The sequence below is a fragment of the Triturus cristatus genome, unplaced genomic scaffold, assembly GCF_964204655.1.
Source record: "Triturus cristatus unplaced genomic scaffold, aTriCri1.1 SCAFFOLD_147, whole genome shotgun sequence".
Classification (NCBI taxonomy): Eukaryota; Metazoa; Chordata; class Amphibia; order Caudata; family Salamandridae; genus Triturus; species Triturus cristatus.
In genome coordinates, this window is record NW_028187462.1 from 1048439 (window position 1) to 1061795 (window position 13357).

The 13357-nt window shown below is 46.6% G+C and overlaps 1 pseudogene across 1 annotated transcript in view; it reads right to left on the reverse strand.

Annotated features, from left to right (window-relative positions):
- Positions 1 to 612: 612 nt before the first annotated feature.
- The window catches only part of LOC146771168 (uncharacterized), an 821319-nt pseudogene continuing 808574 nt past the window's right edge, over positions 613 to 13357 (reverse strand). The window contains exon 7 of the transcript XR_014975178.1: positions 613 to 824. The product of XR_014975178.1 is annotated as an uncharacterized LOC146771168 (transcript). The remainder of the gene's footprint in view (positions 825 to 13357) is intronic.

The following is a 13357-nucleotide window of genomic DNA, read 5'->3' on the forward strand; positions in this document are numbered from 1 at the left end:
ATATACATTTGGCGGTTCTTGGTACCAGGCAGCAATAGTGTTTATTATGGACACAAACATAAATGTTGATGAATCTCTTAATTTTCTCTGGTCTGGATCATACCCTGTTCTCCTCAGGTCATGGGCTGATCATGCAGCCAACTGACACGTTTTCACTCTGACTCCTGCATTCCCACACTTTGGTGGGTCATCACTGATTACTGCTCAGGCTACTGCTGCCATATTTCTTTGATGGTGCACTGTTGCGACTGATAAAGGAGGGACTACAACAATGGTCATTCTCCTTGAGGCTTAATTATATTGAGATTGAATACAGACGGTCATGTAGCAGGCCCTATAGGTCGACACAGTGTGTGTTTGAGTGTTAGCATTAGTTACTGCCATAAATGTGGCTGGCTGTCACTCCAAGGGTCCTGAGATGAGCAGTGCTGCCTTCTTTAATAGGAACCTACTCTCTGAATTTGATACTGGCTTTACTTCACCTCAGAGAGCTACTTTGAAGGTACCGGCGAGCTACCAGTATCTCCCGAGCTACTCGTTGGAGACCCCTGCATTAGGCCAACTCCTCTACCCAAGTCTGTATGATAAAAATAATAAGGCTACACCAAATGGTTATTTATAAAGTTGTCAAAGACCATTCTATTTTCAGTATTTCTGCTTTAAGAAAATGTACAAGAATACAAAATTCACCCACAAATATTACATATAGCATATTTTGCAGTTACGCCATTTGGAAGCCCCTTCGACTGAGAGATAATTTCAGCGTTGATTTCCCGGAGTTTGTTTCTGCATTTCCATTTTCCTGATTGTTAAAACCAAGAAACCTACACATAATAAAAAGAAACAATTCAAATTATTATAAAGGATTTAATACAGTCATTCTAAACAATTAGTACTTAGAAGCACATACTATATACCTACTTATAAGAACTTACATTTTTTAAGTTTCAAAATACTAAATACTAAAAGGATATTACCAACATTTATGTTACAGATATTCCTTAATAGTTGTCGAAGTAGGTTTAAGATAGTTTTACATTTGTAGTTCGAAGAAAATTCACAACTGAAGAACTCCTCACACTTTCTAGAGGAATGGATTGTGCAACAAGAGCATTTTGGTAAGTTTTCCTTTTTGCACATCTATTTCTAGTAAGTGGAAACTGAATTAACAGGGCCATGTATAATAATAGCACAATATGGCATTTTTCTCTCTGATTATGGCACAGTTAATGTGGTGCTGGAAACAGACACAGAGAGGAGGTGCACAAGTGTAGGCGCAAATCTTTTCTGCCACTTAGGCAACCAAAATGCATAGCGAAGCAACCAGGTTTTCCGTTTTCTAACAGAAAGAGGATGACGGTGTACTTTTCAGCTACAGCGAATCTGTAAACATAGTCTGAAAAGCTGTAGGGGAGTAAAGCAAAATCAGAGCAGCATGTTTTCATGTTTTGGAACTAGTTTAATGCATATCTCGCCTCCCTAATCTCAATTCCTTTGAGACATTTTATGCCAAACATGCCGGTGACCAGACATTCCACTGGAATCTAATTTAAGACTATAAACCGATGCCAAAACTGGAGGAGGCTTATCTCCAGCAGCATTCATTAAATGTAGTAAGAGTAGAGGTCGAAGTGAGTGGAAACTAAAGACAGTTTTTACTGTCACATTAAATTTCTTCAAAAAATGCCTCGCAGTGTTAAGAAATCCTTTGGCACAGATGGGGCTCCTTTGTCACAAGGGTTAAGAAGGTCAGAATGTACTTCTGTGAATTTACCTCCTGTTGGCTGCAGGAGGTCTGCTTGGGACTAGTGTGAAGATCAGAGAGACAAAGGCGATTTTCGTCAGAGATCAAGTAGTGTTAGTTAGCTGGCTTCAGCTTTCAGTCTGGGTTTCGGAGAAGTGTATTTCATGGTGGACAGGCAGCATTTTGACATTAAGGCACCCCCAGATTCAATCTGGAGAAACACAATGTGATGGAGAGGGTCTTCAGTTCCAATCCATCATGGCTGCCTCCTTATGATTTTCAATGTAAGCTTTCCAATCCTTCATAGTTTGTTTCTCTTTCCTGGGTGCACATGCTTCGACTTCCTCACTGTAGGGTATTTAAAGAACTGTAATTCTGGGTGCTTCCTAACGCTTTCAAGTAAATTGCCGTCTGGTGTGAGTTTTCGCCTTAGTCTTTTATGGCCATTATTTTTCCCTGACGTATTTTTCAGGCTAGTCGTATTTTAGGCGCCTGTCTTCTGCACTCTTCAGTTTTCCAGTTTCCTTTTACCTTGGGAATTGTTATTCAGACCCTTGGATGGATTGTCTTAATCATCTGCAACTCCCTACTGGAGGTTTTTAATGCCCCCGGCTTTTTTCCTCCAAACTGGCAATAGCTTTGTGTGCTATCATTGACTGGCATATTGAATACCAAGAGGGGTTGCCATATCTTCAAGACCAAAAGCTTTAGTTTTTGGCATATTAGCAAGGCTGCCCATGTGCCCATAATGTGACAAAATCATTTTTAATTGAGGGAGCAGTACATTAGAACAGACCACAAGACAACCTAGAGAGTACCAAAAAGATTCTGCAGCTCTAGATCTTGCTTCTGAAGGGCATGGCTCAACGGGCAGCAGGTGTGTGCAGTTTGTGAATCAAGTCTATTTTGTGGTTCCTGGAGGTAAAACTTGTCATTACATCAGCTATAAGTGTACAGTCACCACTGGCCAATATCATCAGGAGGTTTGGCTTTCAGAGTTACCAGTTCACTGATGATGTCCAGATCTATGTTTCTTTCCAAGGAAGCCCTCCTACAAATTTGGACTATAGATCCACCTGGCCAAAGTGGCTTGATGGAGATAAAATGGTCATGCTTATTTGGTATATTGATGGGCTCACATCAGCAGAATAGAAAGCACATGTAAATGCCCCCATCATCTAAGAACCCAATCGCAGTATCATGTGTGCTATGTTTCTCAATCTAAAGACACAGAGGCCCTGACTGCAAGTCAGACAGAAAAGAACTACTTAAAGAATTCCGCATCATCAGGATTGGACCGGTGTTTCTTCACCTGGGTTTTCCAGGTGTGGGAGCACAAGACCTGATTTTAACAGCAGTAATGCCGACCAGTTAAATCGCATGAGGCTTTAGCTGCAACAGCACCAAAGCTCCACTCCTCAACTTTTTTTCTGGCAAGGAGGGAACATTCACTGCCAGAATCAATCAGCCCCTTCCCTCCCCTACTCTTCACATGTGTTCTCCCCAGAGCAGACGGTAAGTGTGTGTGTTAAACCGTATGCAATTGTGAATTCCTTGTGGGTTTACACCTGGAAAATATGATTACACCCAGCTATTTCGGATTCAATGGAGAGTCCTAAAGATCCGCCAAACTCGTAATCAGTCCGTAGTCTGAAATTACTGGTTATCTTCCTTTCCTAGACATGTTTGGACTATGTTAAGGTTCAGACAATCCCAGAATGGATAGCGTGAACAGCCACCATTGGTGGCAACACACCATATGCATAAAGGCTACACATTTTCTCCAATTATCACTTATTTTACAACTAGTTCTGATAATTATCTAAAACCATAAAAACAAATGATTAATTTCGCCACAAAATCTATCTAGATTCACAATCTTATCAAAGAGGAAATGTTATATTTTATGCATCTTCATTATGCCAATGGCATGAATTTAAATTATTCTAAGTGGATTCAGGATAGAACTTAAAACAAATCTATTCAGTGAAATGTTACAATATATCAAACAAACTCACAGGGTTTAATAACTGAAATAGCGAATCGCAGGTAGCCTTCACAAAAATATAAAAAGAAGCTTCCTGATAAAACGTGTGATGATATCAATCAGGCTTTGAATAAATATAAATCTGAGGTACAAATATAAGTGGGGTATTTTTGAGTACTTGATAAAAGTCATATATATATATATATTCACTTAAAAAACCATAGGTTTCAAACACGTTATAGTTAGGAATTAGCATTTAAAAAACCTTGCAAATTCACTTAAAAAACCATAGGTTTCACACATGTTATAGTTAGCTGGACATTTCCCTCGTAAAAAACCAATGAAATTCCCCCGTTATAGTTAGTGCAGATAACTATAACTCGCGAGCCCGCAATCCACTGCTCATGACGTCACATATTACATCACTCATGACATGGTCAGTGGCATCACTCATGACATCACTGATGACATCATCCTTGTGACAGAGTGGCGGTCGCGCGAGTTATAGTTATCTGAACTAACTATAACGGGGGAATTTCATTGGTTTTTTACGAGGGAAATGTCCAGCTAACTATAACATGTGTGAAACCTATGGTTTTTTAAGTGAATTTGCAAGGTTTTTTAAATGCTAATTCCTAACTATAACGTGTGTGAAACCTATGGTTTTTTAAGTGAATTTGTACGGTTTTTTAAATGCTAAGTTATGTATTTATTAATATATTTTTGTTTCAGGTTCTTCACCGTGCGCGCACCGTGCGCGCACTGTGCAGTGCGCGCACCCCGCATTTTTTCGAAAAAATAAAAAATGTTTTTTTCATCCTTGGGGGTCCTTCAGTGACCCCCTGACAAAGGCTAGGGGGTCAGGAACTGTCCACCCTGCCCCCTTTTCACATTCTCCACCTTTGTTTTTCACTGCCTCAGAGTGCGAGAGACAAAATGGCGGCCAACACTTCCTGATTTCGACCGACTGGAATGTTCACTGTCATGTAACCACCAATCAGAATTACGCTCGCGCACGTCAGCGTGCGCGTACGCGCACGGTGCACGCTTATAGATATATATGTACTTTTAACTGCAATTTTCTCAGGAACTACTGAACAGATTGACTCCAGATATTCAAAAGGCACATCACTGACCTGAGGACTTTCTCTTTGACAAATTTCAAATAATTCTGTTCAGCCGTTCGGGCTGTACCTTGGACTAAAGGTCCCTATGGAAAAATGCATGGGGAAAACGCGTTTTGGGACCCCCTTTTTTCTCGGCCCCCGCTTGACTAATCACCCCGAGACTTTCAGGGTAGGAGCGGAGCGGAGTGCCCCACCTATTTTGAAAAATTCGCGAGGATTCGTCAACCGGCGCCAAAGTTATTCAAAATAGAATTTTCAGATTTCCTATGGAAACACGGTCCTAACTATAACTATCTACTGGAGACCGCCAGTAGATTATATATATATATATATATATATATATATATATATATATATATATATTCACTGAAAAAACCATAGGTTTCAGGGGTGTTATAGTTAGCTGGACTTTTCACTTGTACAAAACCATTGAAATTCCCCCGTTATAGTTAGTTCAGCTAACTATAACTCGCGCGCCCGCAATGCACTGCTGATGACGTCACATATTACATCACTCATGACATGGTCAGTGACATCACTCATGACATCACTGATGACATCTCAAATGACATCACTGATGACATCATCCAGTGAATGTGTGTTTTTCTGAAAATTACATATGTTTTATATATGTATATCTCAAGGTCGATGGAAGAATAAATGGGTATATAAGTGTCTAAATGGATGATTTGTTTTTGAAAAATTGATTGTGTAACTGACTGATTAAGTGTATCATAGTGAATACATGGCTTAGTGAGTAATGTTTAAATATGTAAATATCTGTATCAGTCTCTCACTTTATGTATAAGTGGCTGCATGGGTTGGTGAGTAGCTACATGGGTGTCTATATAGGTTATTAGTTGGTTTTTTGAGTATCAGTCTGAGTGTCTGCATGGTTCGGTGGGGGTATGATGTAGTGCATAGGTGCATGAATGAGTGACTCACTCTTTGTATGTGTTGAAGACAGCATGTGTGCAGGACTGTATGGGTGGATGAGTGTGTGTATGGGTGTGTTAGTGAGTGAATGACTGTCTCAATTGTGTCTTTATGAGTAACTACATATGTTTTAAACTAGTATATGTGACTATTGGTGTATATAAGTGAGTATATGTGAGAGTCAGAGATTGAAAGAGTTCCTGTAGGAATAAGTATGTGTTTCTATAAGTGATTGTTTAAAAGACTAAGTATGTGTAAGTTTCCGTAGAAGTAAGTGTGGTGGTGTGTGTATACCTGTATATGCAAATAAATGTATGTTTGATTCTTTATTAGCATGAGTGACTATGTGTGTGAGTAACTCTATGGATGAGTGGCATTGTGTAACAGGATGTATAGGTGTATGAGTACATACGATGAGTGAATACATGTATGAGTGACTGTATAGGACTGTTGGTGAATGAGTGGATGTGTATGTGGATCTTAGAATTACTGAAGAGGTTGTTGTAACTGGTATTGGTATGTCCATTGTTTTGAAAAGTTTAGTCTCTATTTTTGAATGTGTGTATCAAAGGTTATATTAGGGTGAGAGGAGGTCTGCCACTCTATCACAAGGATGATGTCATCAGTGATGTCATCAGTGATGTCATTTGAGATGTCATCAGTGATGTCATGAGTGATGTCACTGACCATGTCATGAGTGATGTAATATGTGACGTCATCAGCAGTGCATTGCGGGCGCGCGAGTTATAGTTAGCTGAACTAACTATAACGGGGGAATTTCAATGGTTTTGTACAAGTGAAAAGTCCAGCTAACTATAACACCCCTGAAACCTATGGTTTTTTCAGTGAATTTCTGAGGTTTTTTAAATGCTAATTCCTAACTATAACGTGCCTGAAACCTATGTTTTTTTCTGTGAATTTCAAAGGTTTTTTAAATGCTAATTTCTAACTATGCCTACAGAGATAGGACATGTGAAGAAAGAAGAAAAAATGCACAGAAAGAAAAAAAAGAAGTGCAGAAAGAAGCAACAGAAGTCCTCAAAGACGAAGAAAAGTGCAGGAAGAAGGATAACATGCAGAAAGAACAAAAAGAAGAGCAGAAAGAAGCCTTGTTGCAAAATCATCCTGTACCCTCAACTTTTTCAGACGGATACTGGTGGTAACTGAGTCTGACTAACCAGTCCTAGAGCCAGTGCTATGTTAAAAGACACTTAGAATACAGTGAAAACACCTACATACACTAGGGAACATTATGCGTTGGGGTCCCCCTGTGATTAGCATGACCTCCTCTGTAAGCCCCTAGTATATAATAGGGCAGGGGGATTAAAACTACCTCTTAAAACAGGCCGCAGGGCGTTTTTGCACACGTTAACTCAGGCCCCGTCCCCTCCCTTCAGCACTGTGTAAACACGCCCTGTGAACTTTTTTAGTTGGGAGATTAAGTTCATTTGAATCCTGAGGGTCCCTAGGGTCCAACTAGCCCACTAGGTACCTCCAGTAAGTGCCACAGAGCTGCGTTGCAGAGAGGTGTAAAAAGTGGCACGGCCTGGACCACCTCTCTGCAATGCAGCTCAGTGGCGCTTACTGGAAGCACTTGGTGGGCTAGTTAGCCCCCAGGGGCCCTCAGTATTGAAGGAAAATTATATCCCCAATTTAAAACGTGCCATAGTGCGTGTTTGCACACGTCACCTCAGGCCCCGTCCCCTCCCTTCACCACTGTGTAAACACGCCCTGTGGCTGTTCTAAGTTGAGAGATTAAGTCCCCTTGAATCCTAAGGGTCCCTAGGGTCAAACTAGACCACTAGGTACCTTCAGTAAGCGCCACAGAGCTGCGTTGCAGAGAGTTGTAAAAAGGGGCTTGGCCTCAGAACACCTGTCTGCAGCGCAGCTCCCTGGTGCATACTGGAGATGCCTGTTGGGCTAGTTGGCCCTCAGGGACCCTCAGTATTGAAGAGGAATTAATTCCCCAACTTACAACTCGCCAGGGGGCGCGTTTGCAGAGTGCTGCAAGGAGGGGGCGTGGCCTCCGGCACGATGCCAGTCTTTTATTTATTTTAATTTTTTAAGAAGGGGGGCTGTGTGGTTCCCCTTCTTATTCTAATTTATTGGCCCTGATGACCCCATCCCCCAGGGCTTGTCTCCTAATTATATTTTTTTGACCCCAATCCCCAGGGCCGGCCACTGTTTTTTATTATTTTTAAAAAATATATATTTATAGACACACCTAGGACATGCTGGACAAACCGTACGTACCTATCACCATGACGATTTGCGTGATATTCATTAAAAGGCGACTATGCATACAATGAATCCACATGGAATGTATTTACACCACTAGTGAAGCTCTGACATGTCTGATGCCCTACCGTGCCTAATCCCGGTAGACACCCTTGTCGTTTATTTATACAAACATGGGTAGCTATTGACGGGCACATTTAATACACATGCACACCAAGCCATTCAAAGGGGATTCGACAAAAATTCGACCACAACTATGCAAGAAACCCCCCTCACGGTTAATAAAACACACATCCACTGCCGGATGTGTAATACTTTTTATTTTACTCTCTGGAAAGGGGACGAACATCACTTGAGAGTCACAGCGCGCTCCTGGCAGAGCCCAATGCTGTGTTACACCCACCATTGCCTGCTGAGTGCCACACACCTCTGTGTTGTATAGGTTTCAGGGGTGTTATAGTTAGCTGGACTTTTCACTTGTACAAAACCATTGAAATTCCCCCGTTATAGTTAGTTCAGCTAACTATAACTCGCGCGCCCGCAATGCACTGCTGATGACGTCACATATTACATCACTCATGACATGGTCAGTGACATCACTCATGACATCACTGATGACATCTCAAATGACATCACTGATGACATCATCCAGTGAATGTGTGTTTTTCTGAAAATTACATATGTTTTATATATGTATATCTCAAGGTCGATGGAAGAATAAATGGGTATATAAGTGTCTAAATGGATGATTTGTTTTTGAAAAATTGATTGTGTAACTGACTGATTAAGTGTATCATAGTGAATACATGGCTTAGTGAGTAATGTTTAAATATGTAAATATCTGTATCAGTCTCTCACTTTGTGTATAATTGGCTGCATGGGTTGGTGAGTAGCTACATGGGTGTCTATATAGGTTATTAGTTGTTTTTTTGAGTATCAGTCTGAGTGTCTGCATGGTTCGGTGGGGGGTATTACGTAGTGCATAGGTGCATGAATGAGTGACTCACTCTTTGTATGTGTTGAAGACAGCATGTGTGCAGGACTGTATGGGTGGATGAGTGTGTGTATGGGTGTGTTAGTGAGTGAATGACTGTCTCAATAGTGTCTTTATGAGTAACTACATATGTTTTAAACTAGTATATGTGACTATTGGTGTATATAAGTGAGTATATGTGAGAGTGAGAGATTGAAAGAGTTCCTGTATGAATAAGTATGTGTTTCTATAAGTGATTGTTTAAAAGACTAAGTATGTGTAAGTTTCCGTAGAAGTAAGTGTGTGTATAACTGTATATGCAAATAAATGTATGTTTGATTCTTTATTAGCATGAGTGACTATGTGTGTGAGTAACTCTATGGATGAGTGGCATTGTGTAACAGGATGTATAGGTGTATGAGTACATATGATGAGTGAATACATGTATGAGTGACTGTATAGGACTGTTGGTGAATGAGTGGATGTGTATGTGGATCTTAGAATTACTGAAGAGGTTGTTGTAACTGGTATTGGTATGTCCATTGTTTTGAAAAGTTTAGTCTCTATTTTTGAATGTGTGTATCAAAGGTTATATTAGGGATAGGGGCGTGGCTAGCAGCCAAGCAAGATGGCCGCAGCCTAACGGAGCTCCGAGGGTGAGGCCGACTCCCCTGCCATCCGCACACTGATCCGCTTCACCAACTATCCCTACTGGCGCTGGGCTGGTAACCAGTAGGAAGCGGCGCCGACTGAGCCGCCTCCGGGGCTCCTAGGTGCTCCTGAGCCTGATCGGCGTCGTCCCGTTGGTGGCGGCCTGTGCCACCGGCCGCGACCGGGGCCTCGATTACTCGGAGGTCCGCCCGTGGTGTGCCTGAGCCTGGGCAGTGGCTGTGCCCTGAAGCGACCGGAGCAACGGACGACGGCGACGCTGGGGCGGACCGGGGTCGCCCGCGACCTGGGACCGGGTGGAAGCGCCCCGAACTTTGCGGGGGGAATATTGTCCCCGAGCTCGTCCTGAGGAGCTGCATCCGGCGCTGTGATCCCCGGGGGCGTCGCCCCGACACCGGCGCAGCCCCGTGGAAGGCGTAAGTGGGGGCTGCTGCAGTGAGCCGGAGCCAGGGACTGTGACCGATCCCAGCGGGGACCGAGGTGCGCCGCCGGATTGAGGGTGGCAGCGCTGGAGCAGGCCGCGATTGTCCGCGCCCTGGGGCCTGGTGAGAGCGCCCCGCACTGAGTGCAGTCTGCGGCGGTCCCTGCGGAGGAAATATCGCTGCCGTGATCCGCAAGAGGGAGGCGCGACTGGCGAGGCTGGGGCTGCCGTTGTGGTCCCTGTCATCGACTCTGCGGCTGCCCCGGCGCGGCCCCGTGGACAGGGTGCGTGGGGGCCTCCGGGCTGCTGTGGTGGGCCGGTGGCCGTCCGGTTGATTGGAGGCCTGTTTGCTGCTCCCGCGTTGCGTGGTGACCTTGCCCCCCCTCCGACCGTCTGGGTGACGAGAAGCAGCGGCCCGAGACGGCGCCCGACGGCCCCACGATGTCCGGGAAAGGGAATCGCACGCACCAGCAGGGTAAGCTGGACAAATTTGCCTACAGTAAGGACGCGGCCGTGGGGGCCGGGAGGTCGGACGGGGCTGCTGCGGTGGCAGAGGCGCCTAAAGTAACACTGGAGGACATAATGCTTGCCCTTAACAAAGTGCAGACCACGGTAGGATCCATCTCCACGGATGTGTCCTTGCTCAGGGCGGACTTCCAAAAAATGTCGTCCAGGGTCACGGACGTGGAGCGCACCACGGCGGCTTTGACGAGCGACACTACGCTCCTGCTCCAGCGGGTGTCCCAGTTGGAGGCCGAAGCGAAACAAATGGCGGCGAAGATGGACGATCAGGAAGGGCGATCCCGGCGCAATAACGTCCGCATAACGGGAATTCCCGAGAGTGAGGGGAAATCCGCCATGGACTTGTACATAGAGGACTTAATACAAACCAAACTGCAGCCTCGGGGTCTCTCTTCATTCTTTTCGGTGGAGCGCGCCCACAGAGTGCCTGGGGGTAAGCCCAAGGTTGGGGCGCCCCCTCGACCGGTGCTGGCCCGCATCTTCAATTACCGCGACAGAGATGTCATCCTCCAGACGGCCCGGGTGGCGCCACCGTTACGGATTCAGAATTCGATGGTGTCGTTCTTCCCGGATTTCACGGCGGCGGTGGCGGCACGGCGGAGAAGCTTCCAGGAGGTCAAGAAGACGCTGAGGGCCCGCGAACTGCCTTACTCCATGATCTTCCCGGCGCGCCTTCGGGTGGTGGCGGAGGGCAAGACCCTGTTCTTCGAGACGCCGGAGGAGGCGCACGACTGGCTCGAGGGCTGGAGGCCGGCGGGCGGCCCTGGGAGATCGAACAGGCGGAGGCGACGATCAGAGGGGGCGACGGACGCCGGCGACCTGGATCCGGGAGGGGAGACAATGGACCGACCCTGATAGGCAGCGAGACTCCGTGCTGAATGCTAGTGACTGCCTTCAGGGATGCCTCGAAGTGGAGGCCTTGTGCAACTAGACGACGTCGGCTCAACGATATTTCCAGGGGTGATCAGTTGAACTTTGTCCAAAGGGGAGTATCTGGTCTTCCTCGGACCGCCCGCTCCACTACACGCAAGTACTGTTTGGGGACTTGGGATCTGAGCACTCTGCTGAGTTGGGGTGGCGGGCAGTTTGGAGTCCGTATGGCAGGGAGGCAGGGAGGGGGTGGGTGGGTGAGGGAATGTTTGCAAGTTTTGTTTTACAATTTTTGATTATACTGTTGTATATGGTTCAACACACAGTACACGCACCATGCAATGTAGGCACGGCCTGTGCCGCTCCGTTCATAGCACCAGCTCTGCGCTGCTCCTGTCGCGAGAATGGCTGACACGACGCTAGGGCGTTCCATTGGGGTCCCCCTCACTCCGGCGCAGCCTCTCTCCCTCCTTACATGGAACGTGCGCGGCTTAGGCGATAAGATTAAGAGGGGTTTGGTCCTCCAGAGTCTCAAGAGATGCTCCCCTGCGGTGGTCCTGTTGCAGGAGACCCACCTAATGGGCACTGCTAGTAAAGCGATGGATAGATGGGGGTACAAGATGGTGATACACTCTGACTTCTCCTCTGGTTCCCGCGGGGTGGGTATACTGGTAAAGAAACAGTCCCCGTTAATCATAAAAGGCACTCGGGCGGACGGTTCGGGGAGGTTTGCGGCGTTGCATGCCCAATGGGAGGGACGCCCCCTGAATATTGTTTCGGTCTACATTCCCCCTGCCCTGCATGCTGTGGCTCTCCCTGCGCTGAGCAGCTTCTTGCTTGATCTACCAGAGGGAGAGCTTATAGTGGGCGGCGACTTTAATGCGGTGGTGGACGGCCTGCTTGACCGCCACCCGGAGCGGGCTGGTGGAGAGGGAGCGTCTCGCCTCGGGAGCTTCTTCGAGGCACTCGGACTGGCAGATATATGGAGGCTTCATCACCCAACACAGCGCCATTACACATACTACTCGGGGGTGCATAAAAGTTTGACCAGAATAGACTACTTCCTGGGTTCGCAGGGCAGTCTCCAGTATGTAGACAGTGTGGAAATCAGGCCCAGGGGCATATCGGATCACTCACCGCTACTTCTACAATACACCCGCTACCACCTAACCAGACGCCGTGTCCCCCCCTTGCACCCGGGTTATCTCCAGGTTCCCGAAGTCTGCAAGACACTCGGGAAGGCTACGAGTCTCTATTTCCAAGAAAATTCCTCGTCGGTAGACTCTCCGGCTACCCTCTGGGAGGCGTACAAAGCGGTCCTGAGAGGACACGCGGTCGCCTCCATCGCGGCGCACCGGCGCGCGCGGCATCTTGAGCTACAGTCGCTAGAGGCGGATCTTGCCGCGGCAGAGGCACAACAGGCCGCACATCCATCGCCTGCAACCTCCCGGGAATTACAGGTGGCGCAGGTGAAATATAAGGAGCACTTGGCGGACTGTACCAGGCGACGGCTCGAGGCCACGCGACACAGAATTTACGATGTCGGGGACAAGACAGGGAAGCTGCTGGCATGGTTAGATAGAAGGGAGGGTGGTTCCAGGTGGATTGCGCAGCTCATTTCGGGGGAGGGTCAGAGGGCAACGGACCCGCGTGATATTGTGAACACCCTGGCGGGCCACTTCGCTGCGGTCTACTCTTCCGCTTCTTCCATGTCGGAGGAGGAGGCGATGTCGTATGTTCAAGATCTGGACATGCCCAGGTTATCCCCTGCCGCGATGACGGCCTTGGAGGCCGATCTGACGGTGGACGAAATAGAGGCTGCGGTGGGAGCGCTTCAGTCGGGTAAGGCGGTGGGTCCTAACGGCATCCC